The 23,585-nt window shown below is 46.2% G+C and overlaps 1 protein-coding gene across 5 annotated transcripts in view; it reads left to right on the top strand.

The window, feature by feature from the left end:
* LOC130355880 (uncharacterized) overlaps positions 1-23,585 on the top strand; it is a 501,680-nt gene that overhangs the window by 225,523 nt on the left and 252,572 nt on the right. The gene's annotated exons all lie outside the window — the stretch shown is intronic.

A 23,585-nucleotide genomic window follows, 5' to 3' on the forward strand; every position in this document is an offset into this window, starting at 1 on the left:
TAGCTACGACCCTGTACATAGGCATAGCACTGATCAATGTTATTTACTTCCCTGCTCTGCTTGAAGACCCCATGATGACAGCAGAAGGTAGGTAAGGAGACCTGCGGCCACCATCTTGGCTGATCTGGTACCCGCTTTCGTGCTGTGGGCGATCAGATCAGCCAACAGATCCGCCGCATTGCCGCAAATGCTTTTATCAATATTGATCATGGCATTTGAGGGGTTAATGGTGGACATTAGCACAAGCGCTGATGTCCACCATTACCAGCGGGTCCCTGGCTGCTCTAGGCTATTCTTTCAATGTCCATGGGGCTTGTTCTAAAGCATTTCTAAATGTTGTTATATGGTAGTTTCACATGTGCCATATTTTGTTGTGTATGTTTCTACCCATCAAAGTCAATGGTTAGGAAAATATACAGCAACAAATAGGCAGCAAAATATGGCACATCTGACCAAAATATGGCACATGTGCCTGTACCCTTTAGCAGCTCAGGCAAGATATTTAATGCAATAAAAATGGCAATCTAAAAAAGAAATAGGGAGAAATTAAGAATTAGTTCACATAATCTATTTAATTTTATAACTTCACCTACTAGAACTGTTAAGCCACTTAGTTAAGCCACTAAAAAATTTGGTTAGGGAATGTCCCTTGGATTTTCAGGCAAGGATTAAGGACAAATGGAATAGGGGGGCTGGACTAGGCTGCTTGGGATAGAATAAGAAAGAACACAATTTTGGTATCTTGAAATAAAAAATTTCAATTTATGCAGCTTAAATATTTATTTGTCTCTATTATTCTCCCATTATGTTATGGAAATTTAAAGGGGTATTCTGGGCTATCATGCCCCCTCCCATAGACATGAATGGAGGGGACGTGGCGTGACGTCACGTCTCCAGTCCCGGAAACCGGGCAGTTTCCGAAACTGGAAACGCAGCTCCCACATAGAATTCGGGTGTTGCAGGGAGATCGCGGGGGGTCTCCTTTAATTGTAGATCTGATTCATCATGTCCCAAATGTGGTACTACCAATGCTAACTTTATTCACCTAATATGGGTCTGTCCTAAAATTAGACAGTTCTGGAACTCAGTTTTTGAACATATTGAGAAGAGATTTGGGATTCAGCTGATTTTATCAGTCACCTCCGTGATATTGGGGGACAATGCGGAAGCTGGAATACTAAACTTATTATTATGTATAATCTATATCTTAGCGAAATACTTTATAGTATGTAAATGGTTTGAGGTGGAGGCCCCTTGTATGGAAGCTTGGCTACGTTTAGTCGATAGAATTAAAAAAATTTAATTGAAAGGTTTAAAATAGGGAGGTCAAAGAAAAATCTTAATCTCTTTGATAGATCTTGGGGTCTATGGACATAGAATATTAAGTAATTTATAATAAGAGAATAACTAACTCCCCTTTAGTCTTTTCTTCTCCTCACACTGGGCTGGGTGGGTTTGGGTTGGGAATAGGGTCATTTTTTGTAAGCTACTGATACGGTATTTGGTACTGTTAAGGTCTAATATTTGTTTTCCATTATCTCAGTTTCTTGCTTCCCATCGAAAATAGACAGATTTGGGTAATAGGGACTGTATGTGATTGTTTCTTATTTGTTACATAATTAACTTTTTGTATATTTTGTACTTTTAATTATGCAGGGTGTCCCCTTAGTCTGGACACATAGCCAAAATGCATACATTTCAATATATTTTTCAACAACATTTTATGAGATTTATTCATAACATTTTCAGTGTGATTTCCGCAATCTGTGCTGAAAAGATTCCTGCGTTTTACAGGAAGCACATGAACCTGATTCAGTAACTCCACATTTCTGGTAATTTAAGCACAATTATTCACTGTTAGAAGCTCTCAGGGATTCCTTCACTTAGCCTTTTAAATTTGTGGAATTAAAGGGGTTATCCACCATAAGGTGAATACTTACCTGCCAGACAGTAATGAACATGCTTAGGAAGGATTCATGCTTGTCTTGGGGCTAAATGGCTGTGTTGTGAGATTACCAAAATGCTGAAGCTATCTTTTGTGAACTGGCTATTTCCTGTTGGAGTTCGTTCCCTCAAACTACAACTTGGGAAAACCTGAGACACCAATCATTTTGAATGCTGTTAAAAATAATTAAACACAGGTACAGAAACTATATTATGAGCTACACGAACTTTACAGCCCCTGTAACATAGTCAAATAAAAAAAAATCCTGGAATACCCCTCTTAACTGATTTTTCAACATGGTAATGTATAAAGAAAAATGGCCCAACACAAACTTTCAATTTCAATGGCGTTGCCAGGGTGCTAGAACTCCACAGATGTGGGAGTGACGTAATCTTTCCCCTCCTATTTAAGACTTTGAATTTTAAACCTGTACTTGTATGACTAAGGTCCGGTGATTGGACTGAAACATGTCACCCTGTCCTGTGTGTCATTGGATTATATCACTAAAGCCTAACGTTCTGAGTAGAGATGGGTAAATTTAAAAAAAATTTGATTCGGCTGATTCACCGAATTTTCTGAAAAAGTTTGGTCCGATCCAAATATATTTGCAGCGAATTGCTATTGAAAACAGCTATTTTCGGGCTATAGAGAGCCTCAATAGGGGTGTAGAATACTTTGCCTTGCTGTAACACGCATAGGGGGTGTGCTGGGGTAGTGAAATAATACTGTTATTTAGTATGACATGCAGATTACAGGCATTGCTATTAGGCTAAGTTTCCACTTGTTTTTTTTTTCTGGCAGTTTTTGGAATACTACCACTGCAGTTTTTGAGCCAAAGCCAGAAATGTATTAAAAAGGAATAGGACATATAAAGGAAGGACTTACACTTCTCTTCCCTTATGGATCCACTTCTGACTTTGGCTCAAAAACTGCAGTGGCAGATATCAAAATACTGCCAGAAAAAAAAACAAGTGGAAACTTAGCTTAACAATCACTGCCGCAGAGCAGCACAATGACAGAGTCTGGATGTGGCAGCAGGGTCAGGAGACCACAATTGAAGAGATTAAAGAGATTTTTGAGATGTCAATTGAAGAAAGAGATTAACAAGTTTAATGTGCCACCAGCAGAATGAGATCATATGGCTGCACAATGACACAGCCTGGAGGTGGCGGCAGCCTATGTAGGCCGCAGAGCGGCACAATAACAGAGCCTGGAGGTGGCAACAGCATGACGAGACCATAGGGTGGCACAATGACAGAGCCTGGAGGTGGCAGCAGCATGACGAGACCATAGGGCGGCACAATGACAGAGCCTGGAGGTGGCAGCATCATGAAGAGAGGTGGCACGTTTGGCTCCAGACTTCCCACTTCTGCCTCATGGGCAACCTGCCACCCTCTTCTCCTGATGATTATGATGAAGCCCCTTTTGCACCCAGCTCCCAAGTGCTGGGTGCAAAATTTTCACACCATCTTTTTGATAGTGTAGAAATCACAGAAATGGTTGTAGTGTTATTGTTTTTTTTCTTTTTCTTCTCATTTTAGATTTGTGAATGCGGAGGACTATGCTATAATTTGGTGAATTGCGATGATGAACAGCGGTTTTTAAAATGTCAATAATAGAGTTAACGAGGACTGGGGGGGGGGTGTTTTTTTAAATAAAATTTTTTTTTTCAATGTGTTGTGTTTTTTATAATTGAATTAGCATTAGCCCCAAAATCAGCTAGCGCCAACCCCCAATTATTACCTCGGTACCCACCTCCACAGGGGTGCCGGGAAGAGCCGGTACCAACAAGCCCGGAGCATCAAAAATGGTGCTCCTGTGCATAGGCGGTAACAGGCTGGCATTATTTAGGCTGGGGAGAACCAGTAACAATGGTTCTCGCCCACCATGGTAACATCGGTCTGTTACTGCTTGGTTGGTATCTGGCTGATACTGAAAAAATGGGGGAACCACACACTTTTTTTTATTTATTTCTAAAAAAAAAAAAAAACGCATAGGGTTCCCCCTATTTTCAGTATCAGCCAGATACCAACCAGGCAGCAATAGCCCGATGTTACCAGGGTGGGCGAGAACCATTGTTACTGGCCCTCCCCAGCCTAAATAATGCCAACCTATTACCACCTAGGCCCAGGAGCGCGATTTTTGACGCTCCGGGCCTGTTGGTACCAGCTCTTCCCAGTACCCCTGTGGCGGTGGGTACCGGAGTAATAATTGGGGGTTAGCGCTAGCTGAATTTGGGGCTAACACTAAGCCCAGGCTTAGTAAGGGATTGCATCTATAAGACAGCTTCCACTACTAAGCCTGAAAATTCAATTATAAAAACACGACACATTGAATTATTTTTTTTTATTTAAAATATCACTCCCCCACAGCCCTTGGGGGTTAGCGCTAGCTGAATTTCGGGCTAACGCTAAGCCCCGACTTAGTAAGGGATTGCATCTATAAGACAGCTTCCACTACTAAGCCTTAAAATTCAATTATAAAAAACACGACACATTGAATTTTTTTTTAAATTTAAAATAACACTCCCCCACAGCCCTCATTAACCCTTTTATTGAAATAAAAAACCCGCTGGTCATCGTCGCAGTCCACCGAATCTGACCTAGTCCTCCGTATTCAGGTATCTGAAATGAGAAGAAAAGAACAACAAGAAATATGGGTTGGTACATTTTTGCGCTCTCCCCTGGGGAGAGCGCACATAATGCAGCGTGTTCCTAAACAGGGAGCCTCCAATTGTCGCTAAACTACAACTCCCATCATGGGGGCTGTAGTTAAGCAACAGCTGGAGTCTCTCTGTTTGGGAACACACTGCCAGAAAGGCTCTGTTCCCATTATGCAAAACACATAATGAGAACAGAGTCAGGACTGGACATTGTAGCTCCGCCCCTAATGATGTCATCACTAGGGGCGGAGCAGTAAAGGTCACAGGGGGTCTCAGGAGTGAGACCCCTTTCTATCTGTCCCTCTCCCCTTGGAATACTACTCCCATCATGGGACAGAGTTTGTCCCTTGATGGGAATAGTTGTAGTACTGCAGTGCTGAGGGATGGCACTTGCACATCCCCTGGCTGCGGGACTTTTAGGACTACTACTCCCATCATGGACAGACTCCATCCATGATGGGAGTTATAGTCCAGGCTCTGAGGTGCAGATCGCAGCAGGTCATTCTGCTGAGACCCACTGCGATCCGCATTTATTAAGTTAACAAGCCGTCGGCACATGCGGCTCCACTGTTCTCCCCGCCGACTCCAAACGGGGAATTCTGTATACACTGTCATAATTTATAATCCCCGCCGCCGGGAGACCGATGCTCTGATCGGTTAATAGCTTTTCACCAATCAGAGCTCCCGTCTCCCGGGCAGGGATTATGAATTATGACAGTGTATACAGGAGCCGGCGGGCAGCGCAGTGTAGCCGCATGTGCCGCCGGCTTTTACAGTTAATAAATGTGGATCGCAGTGGGTCTCTGGAGAATGACCTGGTGTGATCTGCCCCTCAGCCCCTGGACTATAACTCCCATCATGGGCAGAGTCTGTCCCACGATGGGAGTAGTTGTAGTACTGCAGCGCTGAGAGATGGCACTTGCAGCTGTATACAGGAGCCGGCGGTGAGCGCAGATTAGCCGTATCTGCCGCCGGCTTGTTAACTTAACAAATGCGGATTGCAGTTGGTCTCAGCAGAATGACCTGCTGCGATCTGCACCTCAGCCCCTAGACTATAACTCCTATCATGGATGGATTATGTCCATGATGGGAGTAGTAGTCCTAAAAGTCCCACAGCCGGGGGATGTGCAAGTGCCATCCTTCAGCGCTGCTGTACTACAACTACTCCCATCATTGGACAGACTCTGTCCATGATGAGAGTTATAGTACTGGGGCTGAGGGACAGATTGCAGCAGGTCATTCTCCAGAGACATTTATTAACTGTACAAGCCGGTGGCTCCACTGCGCTCCCCGCCGGCTCCTGTATACAGCTCTCATAATTCATAATCCCCGCTGCCGAGAGACAGGAGCTCTGATTGGTGAATAACTTTTCACCAATCAGAGCTCCCGTCTCCCGGCAGCGGGGATTATGAATGATGATAGCGTATACAGTATTCCTCACCAGGAGCGCATTGTAGCCGCATGTGCCGCTGGCTTTTACAGTTAATAAATGTGGATTGCAGCGAGTCTGTGGAGAATGACCCAGTGCAATCTGCCCCTCAGCCCCTGGACTATAACTCCCATCATGGGCAGAGTCTGTCCCATGATGGGAGTAGTTGTAGTACCGCAGCGCTGAGGGATGGCACTTGCACATTCCCCGGCTGCGGGACTTATATGACTACTACTCCCATCATGAACAGACTCCATTCATGATGGGAGTTATAGTACATGGGCTGAGGGGCAGATTGCACTGGGTCATTCTCCAGAGACCCACTGGGATCCGCATTTATTAACTGTAAAAGCCGGCGGCACATGCGGCTACACTGCGCTCCCCACCAGCACCTGTATACACTGTCATAATTCATAATCCCCGCCTGGGAGACGGGAGCTCTGTTTGATGAAAAGCTATTCACCAATCAGAGCTCCGGTCTCCCGGTGGCGGGGATTATGAATTATGATAGTCTATACAGTATTCCCCATCTGGAGCCGGCAGGGAGCGCAGTGTTGCGCATGTGCTACCTGCTTGTTAACTAAATAAATGCGGATCGCAGTGGGTCTCAACAGAATGATCTGCTGCGATCTCAGCAGAATGACCTGATGCAATCTGCACCTCAGCCACTGTACTATAACTCCCATCATGGATGGAGTCTGTCCATGATGGAAGTAGTAGTCCTAAAAATCCCTCAGCCGGGGGATGTGCAAGTGCCATCCCTCAGCGCTGCAGTACTCCTATCATGGGACAGACTCTAGCCATGATGATAGTTAAAAGGGCTGAAGGGCCGATCACACCAGGTCATTCTCCAGAGACCCGCTGCGATCCGCATTTATTAACTGTACAAGCCGGCAGCTCCACTGCACTCCCTGCCAGCCTCTGTATATAATGCCCGCCGCAGAGAGACGGGAGCTCTAATTGGGGAATAGCTTTTCACCAATCAGAGCTCCCGTCTCCCAGCAGCCGGGATTATGAATGATGATAGCGTATACAGTATTCCCTACCGGGAGCACAGTGTGGCCGCATGTGCCGCCGGATTTTACTGTTAATAAATGCGGATCGCAGCGGGTCTCTGGAGAATGACCTGGTGCGATCTGCCCCTCAGCACCTGGACTATAACTCCCATCATGGGCAGAGTCTGTCCTTGATGGGAGTAGTAGTCCTAACTGTTCCAAACTAGTTAATATATTTTGTTTCCAAAATACATAGGGGAACACAAGTTTCACATTCTCAGATGCTTTCTGACACTTTGGTACGTGTTCTCCGAGGTGGAAAAAACACGCAATTCATAAATTGCTCCCTGCCGCCACCAAGCGCTAATCAGTGCGCACACCACAGATTAGGTACACACTTTTTTGGGGGGCGCAGGGCTTTTTTTTGTGCTAGAAGTCTTTTTTTTTTTTTTTTTTAGTTTTTTTTCCCCTTTTTACTTTATATTTTTTTCTGTTAGGTTAGGTTTAGTTAGGTTAGGGCAAAAAGTATCGCACCACACCACACGCAGCACACACCAATAAATTTCCCCCCCCCCCCATTAGAGTAAGGAAATGGCCTGCAGGGCGTTTTCAGCAGAGGAGGCATTTGCCATACTTGCCTCCGACACTTAAAGCGCCTCAGAGGACGAGGAAGACCCCACCTTCCTTATTTCCTCGTCCTCCTCATGATGTTCTGATGATGAGCCACCAAGGCGGCGGAGACGCTGCCAAGCGAGGCCGCAAACCTCTTCTGCTCCTGACCCTGTGCCCCATGCTGGTATGAGTCCCCCTGGCGCTCATACTAGTCAAGCCTCCCAGCCAAGTTTACTGGTGCCCCGTACCGGCGAACTTGTCTGGACTCAGCCAGCGGAACACGAGCCAGTGATTCCTGAGTTTGTTGGCGACTCAGGAATCAAGATTGACATTGTCAGGTTCACTGAAATGGACTATTTCAGGGTTTTTTTCAGTGACGACTTTGTCAATCTGATGGTTGGGCAGACGAACCGGTACGCCCAACAGTTCATCGCTGCACACCCGGGCTCCTTTTTAGCTAGGCCCGGTGGCTGGTTCCCAGTCAGTGCAGCCGAAATGAGGACCTTTTGGGGCCTCATGCTGCATATGGGCCTAGTTGAAAAGCCAAAGGTCAGGCAATACTGGAGCAGGGACATCCTCTACCAGACCCCGCTCTACAGTATGGCCATGACCCGTCCCCGGTTCGAGGCCATTTATAAATGTTTGCATTATGCTGATAATGCGGCATGTCCCCACCGAACTGATAATGCGGCATGTCCCCCCGAACTGATCCCGCTTATGACCGCCCGTATGAAATCAGGCCGGTCATCAATCACTTCGGGGCCAAATTTTGGGAGGCCTATGTCCATGGAAGGGAGGTCGCTATTGATGAGTCTCTCATCAGTTTTAAGGGGAGACTCAGCTTCCGACAATACATCCCTACCAAGCGAGCGTGAAGATGTATAAACTTTGCGAGAGTACCTCAGGGTACACTTGCAAGTTTATGGTGTATGAGGGACGAGATTTCTACATTGAACCCCCAAATTGTTCCCCCACTCTGGGTGTTAGCGGGAAAATCGTTTGGTGCCTTTTGCACCCATTGCTAGATAAAGGTTACTACCTTTACGTGGAAAACTATTATACTAGAATCCCTCTCTTCACATCCCTCGCCGCCAGATCCACGCTCGCTTGTGGGACAGTCCGGAAGAATCAAAGAGGCCTTCCATCCTATCCCCTGCAGACTCCTATCCCCTGGGGTGAGTCCCGTGCCTTTTCCCATGAAAACCTGTTGCTGGTCCGGTATAAGGATAAGAGGGATGTCCTTATGCTCACCACTATTCATGGGAACAGCAGCACCCCTGTCCCTGTGCGAGGTACAGTGGGGACCGGTCCTCAAGCCCGATTGTATCCTGGACTACAATCGGTATATGGGGGGAGTTGATCTTTCTGATCAAGTCCTCAAGCCATATAATGCCATGCGGAAAACACGGGCATGGTACAAAAAAGTTGCGGTCTACATCGTACAGGTTGCCATGTACAACTCTTTTGTACTGTCCCAGTATACTGGCAACACAGAGACATTCCTGGAATTACAAGAGGAAGTTCTAATGGCCCTCATCTTTGGTGACCGCCAAGGAGCGGGTCAGACACCTCTGGAACTTCAGAGCCCCGGATCATCCCCGGCCAACACCTTCCAGGTGAGGTCCCCCACACTGGAAAGAAGAGACTATATCAGAAAAAATGCAGTGTGTCGCAAGAGGGGAATTCGTAAGGACACGTAAGGCAACACTTGCCCCGATCATCCGGGCCTCTGCATTAAGGATTGCTTCAGGAAGTATCACACTTCCATGGTGCACTAAATTTTAATCCTTTTCCCTGATTTTAATTCCCCGGAATTCGACTGCAATGTACCAGTCCAGAGTACATTGTCTTCACATTTTTAAAGCCAAACAACAACAAAAAAAATAACTATTTTCCAATGACCCTGATAATATCTTTTTTTTTCTCCCCCCCAAAAAGTGGGTCATGGGACACAAAGTCAACAGCATTGGGGGTTTGCAGTTGCCTCAAATGCGCAGCGCTCTCTCCCCACCTGAGCGGGGTGCGCATTTGAGGTAACAGAAAAGGTGCCCCCCATAGTACACTTCATCCATTCCTGGAAATTAAATTTAGGGAACACCCGTCTGTTCCAAATGTCCACTTCACTCCTATACACCTTCCCTAGGGGGTGTACTGTTTGTAATAGGCTCAATGTGGGTGTTCATTTCTTGTATTTTCCTCTGAATGTATGTAACTGATATGTCTGTAACAAACATCGGCCTCAAATGCGAAGAGTTCTCGCTCATGAGCTCTGTCGTGTTTCCAGGCGACAATTCGGAGTCATATGTTAGTTGTTCCCAGAAAGATGAAGCAGAGTATAGATTGAAAATTGCAATTTTCAAAAGCTACCCTTCATCCATTCCTGGAAAATAAATTCAGGAAACACCCGTGCGTTCAAAATGTCCTCTTTAGCCATATACCCATTCCTCAGGGGGGGGGGGGGGGGGGGATACTTTCTGTAATGGTGTCACATGTCGGTGTTTCATTTTTGTATTTTCCTCTGAATGTATGTAACCGTCAGCTACTGATATGCCATAGGCCTCAAATGCAAAAAGACCTCTATGCCTTCTGAGCCTTGTTGTGTGCCCGTCCAGCACGTTATCCCATATGTGGATGTATTTCCATAGTCAGTAGAAAAAGCCCTCCAAAATTGGTAACCCAATTTCTCCCATTTCCCCTTGTGAAAATGTAAAAAATTGGGTAACCCCAGCAAGTGTAAAAAAATAAATTTTTTCAATTTACGGCCCACTACTCAAAAAACCTGTGAGGTGTAAGTACTCACTGTACCCCTTGTTACCTTCCTTGAGGGGTGTAGTTTCATAATTGTGGTCACTTACCAGTTTTTTTTTTTTAGATTTTACGTCAGAACCTCAACCATTGCAGTTCAAATCACCACTTTAAATCTCACCGCCTCAAATCTCATCGGTGTTGTCTCACTCCTAAGCCCTGTTTTGCACCTGCATAGTGCTTTTCTGCCTTATATGGGGTATTTTATTATTCTGGAGAAATTGGGCTACAAATTTTGTGGAGATTTTTTTCTCTCACTACTTGTAAAACTAAAATTTTTTTGGTTAATACTAACAATTCAGACTTAAAAATCAATTCTTTCATTTTTACGGCCCACTGTTTAAAAAACATGTGAGGTTTAAATACTCACTATAACCCTTGTTACCTTCCTTGAGGGGTCTAGTTTCCAAAATGGTGTCACATGTGGAGGGTTTCTGCTATTCTGGCACCATGGGAGGTTTGTAAATGCACATAGCCCCCGACTTCAATTTCAGCAAAATTCTCTTTCCAAAAATCCAATCCTTCTATTCTGAGACCTGTAGTGCGCCAGCAGAGCACTTAACGACCACATATGGGGCATTTTCTTAATCAGGAGAAATTGGGCTTCAAATTTTGGGATCCATTTTTTACTATTACCCCATGTGAAAATGAAAAATTTGGAGTAACACCATCATTTTAGTGTTAAAAATCTATTTTTTCATTTTTACAGACCACTGTTCAAAAAACCTGTGAGGTGTAAGTACTCACTGTAACCCTTGTTATGTTCCTGGAGGGGTCTAGTTTCAAAAATCATGTCACATGTGGGGGGTTTCTACCATGGGAGGTTTGTAAATGCACATAGCCCCCAACTTCAATTACAGCAAAATTCTCTTTGCAAAAATCCAATGGCGCTCCTTCTGTTCTGAGACCTGTAGTGCGCCAGCAGAGCACTTAACATCCACATATGGGGTGTTTTCTTAATCGGGAGAAATTGGGCTTCAAATTTTGGGGTCCATTTTTTACTATTACCCCATGTGAAAATGAAAAATTTGGAGTAACACCATCATTTTAGTGTTAAAAATCAAATTTTTCACTTTTACGGCCCACTGTTCAAAAAATCTGTGAGGTTTAAGTACTCACTGTAACCCTTGTTATGTTCCTGGAGGGGTCTAGTTTCCAAAATGGTGTCACATATGGGGGGTTTCTGCTGTTCTGGCACCATGGTAGGTTTGTAAATGCACATAGCCCCCGACTTCAATTTCAGCAAAATTCTCTTTCCAAAAATCCAATTATGCTCCTTCTGTTCTCAGACCTGTAGTGCACCAGCAGAGCACTTAACCTCCACATATGGAGCATTTTCTTAATCGGGAGAAATTGGGCTTCAAATTTTGGGGTCCATTTTCTCCTATTACCCCTTGTGAAAAAAGAAAAATTTGGTGTAACACCATAATTTTTTTGTTAAAAATCAAATTTTTCATTTTCACGTCCAACTTCAATGTAAAGTCGTCAAATACCTGTGAGGTGTTAAGGCTCACTATACCCCTTGTTACATTTCTTGAGGGGTTTAGTTATTTTTTTTGCTTTTCTGACACCATGGGGGCTTCCTAAATGCAACATGGCCCCCAAAAACCATGACAGCAAAAATTTGCTTTAAAAAATCCCACAGTTGCTCTTTCCCTCTTGAGCCATGTTGTGAACCCGCAGAGCACTTTATGTCAACATATGAGGTATTTCCATACTCGAGAGAAATTGGGCTACAAATTTTGGGGGGCTTTTTCTCCTAATACCACTTTTAAAAATGAAAAAAATAACACTTACCGCCCAGTTTAGAAGAGGTTTGCTGTGGGGATATGCTTCTAAACTGGGCAGTTCCCGAGACACGTGTCATCAGAGAGCACTTAGACAGAAAAGAACAACCTTAAATTCAGAAGCTCATAAGTGCTGAAAGGATTAAGATTTTTTAATAGAAGTAATTTACAAATCTGTTTAAATTTCTGGAGCCAGTTGATGTATATAAAAAAACAAACAAACAAACATTTTTTCCTGGATAACCCCTTTAAATGGGGATTGCTCCCAGTTCTGAATGGGGAGTGCTTCCTATCATGATCTCAATTGACTCAAGAGACTATGAAACTACTTCTAAACTCTCCCTGCCTGTCTGCCTGCCTGCAGTTATGCGGGCTTGAGGTCAATGGATTTGCTTCTGTAAAGATCTTTATTGTCAGTAATGGTAATTAGTGCGCACACACAGTCTGTTCTCTCAGCAAAATGCCGGGAATTGGAAATGTCCGTCTTCGGCAATGGCTGCCGAATATATAGAGCTGTGACATCATAGGGCAGGCTGGCTGCTGATAGGCTGCATGCCGCCATGTGATTCAGGATGATCCTGCCTACCTGCCTTCCCAGACTTCCTTGCCCCATGTCCTCACACATGTAGCTGCCATTTTGGCCCCCCCGGCCTGCACAAAATGTAGTGAATGAAGCGATTTGTTACCATGAAGCGCGAGGAAATTTGGATTTGTTCATGAAATTCGGAACGAATTTGACTTCGTCAGCTTCGATTCCCCCATCTCTAGTTCTGAGGAAAAGTGCCGTGCTGGAAGTATTTGTTTCTTCTGCTGCTATTTACAGGTGTATCCACACCATTCCGTGCCCTGGCCTGACGCTAAGGTAAGCTGGCTAACCGCACCTGTTACCTATGAACGTTTGGATCTTGCCTGTGCTCCCTTGATCCTGTCGGGGATATAACAATATGGCTCACAGCCTATGCCTACAACCCGTGAAGGAGTGTCCATCCCGGAATTAACGTATGCTGCATATCTTCAATGCCAAAGATGCTGGCACACAGGAAAAAACTTTTTTTTATATATCAACTGGCTCCAGAAAGTTAAACAGATTTGTAAATTACTTCTATTAAAAAATCTTAATCCTTTCAGTACTTATGAGCTTCTGAAGTTAAGGTTGTTCTTTTCTGTCTAAGTCCTCTCTGATGACACCTGTCTCAGGAAACGCCCAGTTTGGAAGCAAATTCCCATAGCAAACCTCTTCTAAACCGGGCGTTTCCCGAGACACGTGTCATCAGAGAGCACTTAGTCAGAAAAGAACAACCTTAACTTCAGAAGCTCATAAGTACTGAAAGGATTAAGAATTTTTAATAGAAGTAATTTACAAATCTATTTAACTTTCTGGAGCCAGTTGATATATATAAAAAGTTTTTTCCTGGAATACCCCTTTAAACTTATGCCTCCTGCAACCTTCTACTCACTGTTCACACACAGCATTGGCAACCTCTTGCTGTGTGTTTCATCCACACTTCACCGTTGGGGCCACTCACAGCTTAGGCTGTGTGTTCCTCACCAGGACCCCTGCCTCCCCCCTAGAGCCACCTTGCTGTCTTCTGGGGGAGAGCCCAGATTTTTCTGTTTGACTTCCTTTTAAACACACTTCCCCTTTCTGCTACCTCATTAATTAGGCTACAGGTGGAGGTTTCTCCAGGGTTAGCTAGGGAAATACACCCTTTCCTTGCCACACTGTCACAGGAGTTAAACAGAGAAAATTTGTCTGGGACTTACAGGACTATAAAACAGACTCTGTTTTCAATGGCCAGATACAATCATGAATCCTTCCACTCCCCGCTCCATCTTGAAAAAGAACAGAGGGCATAAGAATAAGAAAATTCTGCAAAAAGACATCAAGGTTACTTTTACCATTTCTGATTCTATTGAATCAGGTTTTGACTCGGGGGATCCCTCTGTGCATCATGTTCCACCTGCACCGAGTGCAGCTTTTTCCCCTTTACCCATGGGCAACTCGATCTGCCACCAGGTCAAAAAACACTGGGTCCGGAGGAAACACTGTCTCCGCCACAAGGAACACCCGCTGCAACAGGAGACAGTAGATGTTCCTGTGTTTAACCTGTCAGCCAAGGTATTAACTAGTGAACAACTTGATGTTATGTCCAAGGGACTTTCGTTTTCCCCATTTTGTAATTTTGATTTATTTAAAACAATGCTTGATATTAACGGATTTGTTCGGAATATCACTGTTAGGAAACATTTTGATGAAGGCAAACATAATGTGAATGTGAATGATGTTGTTCCTGTTGACTCTTTGATAAATGATTTTCAGCATGAAGGTATTGTCTCGAGTTCACATGTTTCAAATAATGGACATTATTACGACACAGAAACACACAATGCTCCTTTACATTTCATGAGCAGATGGTTGCCTCTTGAGTTACAGGAGTTATATGATCCACCGTTTCAAGTAGATATTCCGGACTTCTCTACCACAAATCCTGGTTTTTATCCTATTTCATCCCGTACACCTATACTTGATCAGTTCCACAATGTGGTGGAGGAGCTAGTGTCTCTATCACGCAGAACATCTAAAAAGAAAAATTATTTAACCTACAAACAACGGGAGGCACTCAGACATTAAGCGATATGCCTGATATTACAATACGACAGGCAGATAAGGGGGGAGCCGTGGTGCTCCTGGACAAGGGTCTGTATTGCAGTCTTAATATGAACATATTGCAAGATGTTAATACGTACAGGCCCTTGCTCAGGGACCGGACTTTGATTTGCAAATGGGAATTGCAGTCACTTGTGGACTTGGGAGTGAGTCGGGGTTTTATAAACAAAAAACAGGCTGAGTATATGATTGTAGACAGCCTATTATCCAAATATTCCACTCGCTCCCGAAAGTACACAAGCAATGCTTTCTCCCCCACCATTGAGGCTCATTGTGGCAGGGATCTCATCCCTAAATTAAAGGATTTGTTCTTGGGTGGACGCTATGCTTCAACCTTGGGTACCGTTTATGCCAGGGTATCTTAAAGATACTAAGCATGTATTATGTATTGTAGACAAGGTTGTTTGGCAGGATTCTTATAGCTGGATTACAGCAGACATTTCTTCTTTCTACTCTATAACATTTCTACTCTAGCATTGCTAGCCCTATCTTGGTTTGTGACAGCTTATGCTAGATACTCTGGCAATTTTTGTGAGTTTATTTTATTGGTCATTGAGTTTCTTTTAGGTCACATCTTTTTCATATTCAACAAAAAAAATTTCAGGTAACCGAAGCTTCTATGGGGGCGAAATTCTCCCCCTCTCTCACCAACATATTTATGTGTTGGTGGGAGAGGGGGGACACTTTTTTCCCCCCTTAACTCCTTTTGTTCCTCCTATGTCTGGTATGAGCGCTACGTAGATGATCTCATATTTATATGGGGATCGGATGTGGCAGCCATACCAGACTTACCAACTACCTTAACACTAATTCATGCAAAATGTCCTTAAAGGGATACTCCGCCCCTAGACATCTTATCCCCTATCCAAAGGAAAGGGGATAAGATGTCAGATCACCGTGGTCCCGCTGCTGGGGACCCCGGGGATCCCCGCTGCGGCACCGTGCTATCATTACAGCACAGAGCGAGTTCACTCTGTGCGTAATGATGGGCGATACAGGGGACGGAGCAGTGTGACGTCATGGCTCCGCCCCTTGTGACATCACGGCCCGTCCCCTTAATGTAAGGAGCCGTGACGTAACGATGCTCCGGCCCCTGTATTGCCCGTCATTACGTGCAGAGCGAACTCGCTCTGTGCTGTAATGATAGCGCAGTGCCGCAGCGGGGATCCCGGGGCTCCCCAGCAGTGGGACCGCGGCGATCTGACATCTTATCCCCTATCCTTTGGATAGGGGAATAGATGTCTAGGGGCGGAGTACCCCTTTAAGTTTCCACTTGTTTTTTTTTCTGGCAGTTTTTAGAAAACTGCTAATGCAGTTTTTGAGCCAAAATCAGAAGTGGATCCATAAGGGAGGAGAAGTATAAGTCCTTCCTTTATAAGTCCTATTCCTTTTGAATACATTTCTGGCTTTGGCTCAAAAACTGCAGTGGCAGTTTTCCAAAAACTGCCAGAAAAAAACAAGTGGAAACCTAGCCTTACGGTGACACACTCAGGGAGGGAGGTAGATTTCCTGGATTTACATATGAGGGATGACCCAGACCAACATCAAATACATACATCTACGTATAGAAAGAGCACTGCGATAAATGCTATTTTACACGCTGCGCCGTGTCACCCCTCACATGTGGTTCGGAACCTCCCTGTGGGAGAAATGATTCATGTCCGGGGAAATTGCTCTCTTGAGAGCGATTTTTACAGGAGTCTGAACAGACTTCAACACGGCTGCATAATCATGCTTATGCATTATGTGATATAGACAGGGGTAGAAGGATTGCCTCTGGTAAAGTCCGGTCAGACCTCATTGTTACGAAACATAACTCTAAACAGACCATAAATAAATACACTTCACCTATCACATTTGTCACCACTTATAGTGAGGAATTTAAGGACATTTGTGGAATTTTCCACAAATATATGCCACTTATTGTATCTGACTCGACATATGAAGAAGTCCTAAAACATGTGTCACGATGCCGGCTGGCAGGTAGTGGATCCTCTGTGCCAGAGAGGGATTGGCGTGGACCGTGCTAGTGGATCGGTTCTAAGTCACTACTGGTTTTCACCAGAGCCCGCCGCAAAGCGGGATGGTCTTGCTGCGGCGGTAGTGACCAGGTCGTATCCACTAGCAACGGCTCAACCTCTCTGACTGCTGAAGATAGGCGCGGTACAAGGGAGTAGACAGAAGCAAGGTCGGACGTAGCAGAAGGTCGGGGCAGGCAGCAAGGATCGTAGTCGGGGGCAACGGCAGGAGGTCTGGAACACAGGCTAGGAACACACAAGGAAACGCTTTCACTGGCACAATGGCAACAAGATCCGGCGAGGGAGTGAAGGGGAAGTGAGGTATAAATAGGGAGTGCACAGGTGAACACACTAATTGGAACCACTGCGCCAATCAGCGGCGCAGTGGCCCTTTAAATCGCAGAGACCCGGCGCGCGCGCGCCCTAGGGAGCGGGGCCGCGCGCGCCGGGACAGGACAGACGGAGAGCGAGTCAGGTACGGGAGCCGGGATGCGCATCGCGAGCGGGCGCTACCCGCATCGCGAATCGCATCCCGGCTGGAGACGGTATCGCAGCGCACCGGGTCAGTGGAGCTGCCCGGAGCGCTGCGGTAGCGAGAGAGAAGCGAGCGCTCCGGGGAGGAGCGGGGACCCGGAGCGCTCGGCGTAACAGTACCCCCCCCCTTGGGTCTCCCCCTCTTCTTAGAGCCTGAGAACCTGAGGAGCAGACTTTTGTCTAGGATGTTGTCCTCAGGTTCCCAGGATCTCTCTTCAGGTCCACAGCCCTCCCAATCCACTAAAAAGAACCTTTTTCCTCTGACCGTCTTGGAGGCCAGTATCTCTTTCACCGAGAAGACGTCAGAAGAACCGGAGACAGGAGTGGGAGAAACTAATTTGGGAGAGAAACGGTTGATGATGAGTGGTTTAAGAAGAGAGACATGAAAGGCATTAGGAATACGGAGAGAAGGAGGAAGAAGAAGTTTGTAAGAGACAGGATTAATTTGGCACAAGACTTTGAAAGGACCAAGATAGCGTGGACCCAGTTTGTAACTGGGGACACGAAAGCGGACATATTTAGCGGAGAGCCATACCTTGTCTCCGGGAGCAAAAATGGGGGGAGCTCTTCTTTTCTTATCGGCAAACTTTTTCATGCGAGATGAAGCCTGTAAAAGAGAATCTTGGGTCTCTTTCCATATGGTGGAAAGATCACGAGTCACTTCATCTACAGCGGGCAAACCAGAGGGCAAGGGAGTAGGGAGGGGGGGAAGAGGGTGACGGCCGTACACCACGAAAAATGGGGATTTGGAGGAAGATTCAGAGACTCTAAAGTTATACGAGAATTCGGCCCATGGTAGAAGATCTGCCCAATCATCCTGGCGGGAGGAAACAAAATGTCGTAAATAATCACCCAAGACCTGGTTAATTCTTTCTACTTGTCCATTGGATTGAGGATGATATGCAGAAGAAAAGTTTAATTTAATCTTGAGTTGTTTACAGAGAGCCCTCCAGAATTTTGACACGAATTGGACGCCTCTATCCGAGACTATCTGTGTGGGCAACCCGTGAAGACGAAAAATGTGTACAAAAAATTGTTTAGCCAACTGAGGCGCTGAAGGAAGACCAGGAAGAGGGATGAAATGTGCCATCTTGGAGAATCGATCAACGACCACCCAAACAACAGTGTTGCCACGGGATGGGGGTAGGTCTGTAATAAAATCCATACCAATCAGAGACCAAGGCTGTTCGGGGACAGGCAGAGGATGAAGAAAACCAGCGGGCTTCTGGCGAGGAGTCTTATCCCGGGCACAGACAGTGCAGGCTCGCACAAAGTCCACGACATCCGTCTCCAGAGTCGGCCACCAATAGAAGCGAGAGATGAGTTGCACAGATTTCTTGATGCCCGCATGGCCTGCGAGATGGGAGGAGTGACCCCATTTGAGGATTCCGAGGCGTTGGCGTGGAGTGACGAAGGTCTTCCCTGGAGGAGTTTGCCTGATGGAGGCTGGAGAAGTGGAAATCAGGCAGTCAGGAGGAATGATGTGTTGCGGAGAGAGTTCAACTTCCGAGGCATCCGAGGAACGAGAGAGAGCATCGGCCCTAATGTTCTTATCGGCAGGCCGAAAGTGAATTTCAAAATTAAATCGGGCAAAGAACAGAGACCACCTGGCCTGGCGAGGATTCAGCCGTTGGGCAGACTGGAGATAGGAGAGGTTCTTGTGATCGGTGTAAATAATAACTGGAAATCTTGATCCCTCCAGCAGATGCCTCCATTCCTCAAGTGCTAATTTAATGGCTAGAAGCTCTCGATCCCCGATGGAGTAGTTCCTCTCCGCCGGAGAGAAGGTCCTAGAAAAAAAACCACAAGTAACAGCATGCCCGGAAGAATTTTTTTGTAGAAGGACCGCTCCAGCTCCTACAGAGGAGTCATCAACCTCCAATAGGAAGGGTTTAGATGGGTCAGGTCTGGAGAGCACGGGAGCCGAAGAAAAGGCAGACTTGAGCCGTTTAAAGGCGTCTTCCGCTTGAGGAGGCCAAGACTTGGGATTGGTATTTTTTTTGGTTAAAGCCACGATAGGGGCCACAACGGTAGAAAAATGTGGAATAAATTGCCTGTAATAATTGGCGAACCCCAAAAAACGTTGGATAGCACGGAGTCCGGAGGGGCGTGGCCAATCTAAGACGGCAGAGAGTTTGTCTGGATCCATTTGTAGTCCTTGGCCAGAGACCAAGTATCCTAGGAAAGGAAGAGATTGGCATTCAAACAGACATTTCTCTATCTTGGCATAAAGTTGATTGTCACGAAGTCTCTGAAGAACCATACGGACATGCTGGCGGTGTTCTTCTAGATTGGCAGAAAAAATCAGGATATCGTCCAGATATACAACAACACAGGAGTATAAGAGATCACGAAAAATTTCATTAACAAAGTCTTGGAAGACGGCAGGGGCGTTGCACAGGCCAAAGGGCATGACCAGATACTCAAAGTGTCCATCTCTAGTGTTAAATGCCGTTTTCCATTCATCCCCCTCTCTGATGCGGATGAGATTATAAGCACCTCTTAAGTCCAGTTTGGTAAAGATGTGGGCACCTTGGAGGCGATCAAAGAGTTCAGAGATGAGGGGTAGGGGGTAGCGGTTCTTTACCGTGATTTTATTAAGACCGCGGTAGTCAATGCAAGGACGTAGAGAGCCATCTTTTTTGGACACAAAGAAAAATCCGGCTCCGGCAGGAGAGGAGGATTTACGGATAAAGCCTTTTTTTAAATTTTCCTGGATGTACTCCGACATAGCAAGAGTCTCTGGGGCGGACAGAGGATAGATTCTGCCCCGGGGTGGAGTAGTGCCCGGGAGGAGGTCAATAGGACAATCATAAGGCCTGTGAGGAGGTAGAGTCTCAGCTTGTTTTTTGCAAAAAACATCCGCAAAGTCCATATAGGCCTTAGGGAGACCGGTTACAGGGGGAACCACAGAGTCACGGCAAGGGGTACTGGGAACCGGTTTTAGGCAGTCCTTGAAACAAGAGGGCCCCCAACTCTTGATCTCCCCAGTGGACCAATCCAGGGTTGGGGAATGAAGTTGAAGCCACGGTAGTCCAAGGAGGATTTCGGAAGTGCAATTGGGGAGGACCAAAAATTCAATCTTCTCGTGATGAGGTCCGATGCACATTAGAAGGGGCTCCGTGCGGAGACGTATGGTACAGTCCAATCTTTCATTGTTTACACAATTGATGTAGAGGGGTCTAGCGAGACTGGTCACTGGGATGTTGAACCTGTTGACGAGAGAGGCCAAAATAAAATTTCCTGCAGATCCGGAATCCAAGAAGGCCATAGTAGAGAAGGAGAAGGCAGAGGCAGATATCCGCACAGGCACAGTAAGACGTGGAGAAGCAGAGTAGACATCAAGGACTGTCTCACCTTTGTGCGGAGTCAGCGTACGTCTTTCCAGGCGGGGAGGACGGATAGGACAATCCTTCAGGAAGTGTTCGGTACTGGCACAGTACAGGCAGAGATTCTCCATGCGGCGTCGTGTCCTCTCTTGAGGTGTCAGGCGAGACCGGTCGACCTGCATAGCCTCCACGGCGGGAGGCACAGGAACGGATTGCAGGGGACCAGAGGAGAGAGGAGCCGGGGAGAAAAAACGCCTTGTGCGAACAAAGTCCATATCCTGGCGGAGCTCCTGACGCCTTTCGGAAAAACGCATGTCAATGCGAGTGGCAAGATGGATGAGTTCATGTAGGTTAGCAGGGATTTCTCGTGCGGCCAGAACATCTTTAATGTTGCTGGATAGGCCTTTTTAAAGGTCGCGCAGAGGGCCTCATTATTCCAGGATAATTCTGAAGCAAGAGTACGGAATTGTACGGCGTACTCGCCAACGGAAGAATTACCCTGGACCAGGTTCAACAGGGCAGTCTCAGCAGAAGAGGCTCGGGCAGGTTCCTCAAAGACACTTCGAATTTCCGAGAAGAAGGAGTGTATAGAGGCAGTGACGGGGTCATTGCGGTCCCAGAGCGGTGTGGCCCATGACAGAGCTTTTCCAGACAAAAGGCTGACTACGAAAGCCACCTTAGACCTTTCAGTAGGAAACTGGTCCGACATCATCTCCAAGTGCAGGGAACATTGGGAAAGAAAGCCACGGCAGAATTTAGAGTCCCCATCAAATTTATCCGGCAAGGATAGTCGTAGACCAGAAGCGGCCACTCGCTGCGGAGGAGGTGCAGGAGCTGGCGGAGGAGATGATTGCTGAAGCTGTGGTAGTAGCTGCTGTAGCATCACGGTCAGTTGAGACAGCTGTTGGCCTTGTTGCGCTATCTGTTGTGACTGCTGGGCGACCACCGTGGTGAGGTCGGCGACAACTGGCAGAGAAACTTCAGCGGGATCCATGGCCGGATCTACTGTCACGATGCCGGCTGGCAGGTAGTGGATCCTCTGTGCCAGAGAGGGATTGGCGTGGACCGTGCTAGTGGATCGGTTCTAAGTCACTACTGGTTTTCACCAGAGCCCGCCGCAAAGCGGGATGGTCTTGCTGCGGCGGTAGTGACCAGGTCGTATCCACTAGCAACGGCTCAACCTCTCTGACTGCTGAAGATAGGCGCGGTACAAGGGAGTAGACAGAAGCAAGGTCGGACGTAGCAGAAGGTCGGGGCAGGCAGCAAGGATCGTAGTCGGGGGCAACGGCAGGAGGTCTGGAACACAGGCTAGGAACACACAAGGAAACGCTTTCACTGGCACAATGGCAACAAGATCCGGCGAGGGAGTGAAGGGGAAGTGAGGTATAAATAGGGAGTGCACAGGTGAACACACTAATTGGAACCACTGCGCCAATCAGCGGCGCAGTGGCCCTTTAAATCGCAGAGACCCGGCGCGCGCGCGCCCTAGGGAGCGGGGCCGCGCGCCGGGACAGGACAGACGGAGAGCGAGTCAGGTACGGGAGCCGGGATGCGCATCGCGAGCGGGCGCTACCCGCATCGCGAATCGCATCCCGGCTGGAGACGGTATCGCAGCGCACCGGGTCAGTGGAGCTGCCCGGAGCGCTGCGGTAGCGAGAGAGAAGCGAGCGCTCCGGGGAGGAGCGGGGACCCGGAGCGCTCGGCGTAACAACATGGCTATAGGTGTAGCTCAAAAAGAGCTCCAACTATTGGACAGAAATTGTCCCCTAGTCTTCTTGTAGAAGATACAGCAAGGAAACCCACTTGGTTGAGACATCAGGGCTCATATCATTGTGGGCACAATAGGTGCATATGCTATGGAGTAATGAGAAATTCTACTGTGGTGACATCCTGTTTTGATAATAAACAGTAGACAATCATGCAGTATATAAACTGCAACACAGCATATGTTATCTATGTGTTTACTTGCCAAGAATGCCATCTTCAGTATGTGGGCTGCACGTCAAACCCCCTCAAAGTAGGTATATGAAAACACTTTTCGGGTGTTGCCCATTTCTATACAAGACGGGTCTCCATGGTCTCCAAACATTGTATGGAGGAGATTTTTCTACCCTTACACTACAAGGTTTGGAACGTGTAACCGCTCCTATAAGAGGGGGCAACATCAAGCACAAGTTGTTAGACCGTGAAATATTCTGGATCTTGAAGCTGGGTAGCCACGTCCCTCATGGCTTAAACAAACGATTAGATACGGTCATTCATTATTAACAATTATAGGGGTTTCATTTTGACTTGGCTCTGTATGATACTTATATGTATGTACCTCTATTTACCTTTATACATTATGCATGTTGGCTTTTATATGTTTTATATATTTCATGTATAAGTTATTATTATTTCTTTATTAGGTACTATTCACATTGAACCCAGCCTATGCGTTTTCCATGCATATTTTTTCCGCAATCTTTGCTAGGTACTGGTTAGTTATATTTATACCTATGATGCATTACTAGTTACCTTTTGATAATTTGATCACGCTTAGTCTTTTTTATATATAATAATGCTTTTAATTATGTTTTAGACTTTGCATGTAAAGGATTAAGATGCCAGAACTCCACAGGTGTGGGAGTGACGTCATCTTTCCCCTCCTATATAAGGCTTTGGATTTTAAACCTGTACTTGTATGACTAAGGTCCGGTAATCAGACCAAAAGCGTCATCATGTTCCCTGTCTTGTGTGTCATTGGATTATATCAATAAAGCCTAATGATCTGAGGAAAAGTGCCGTGCTGGAAGTCTTTG

The sequence above is a fragment of the Hyla sarda genome, chromosome 2 (assembly GCF_029499605.1).
Source record: "Hyla sarda isolate aHylSar1 chromosome 2, aHylSar1.hap1, whole genome shotgun sequence".
NCBI classification, from domain to species: Eukaryota; Metazoa; Chordata; class Amphibia; order Anura; family Hylidae; genus Hyla; species Hyla sarda.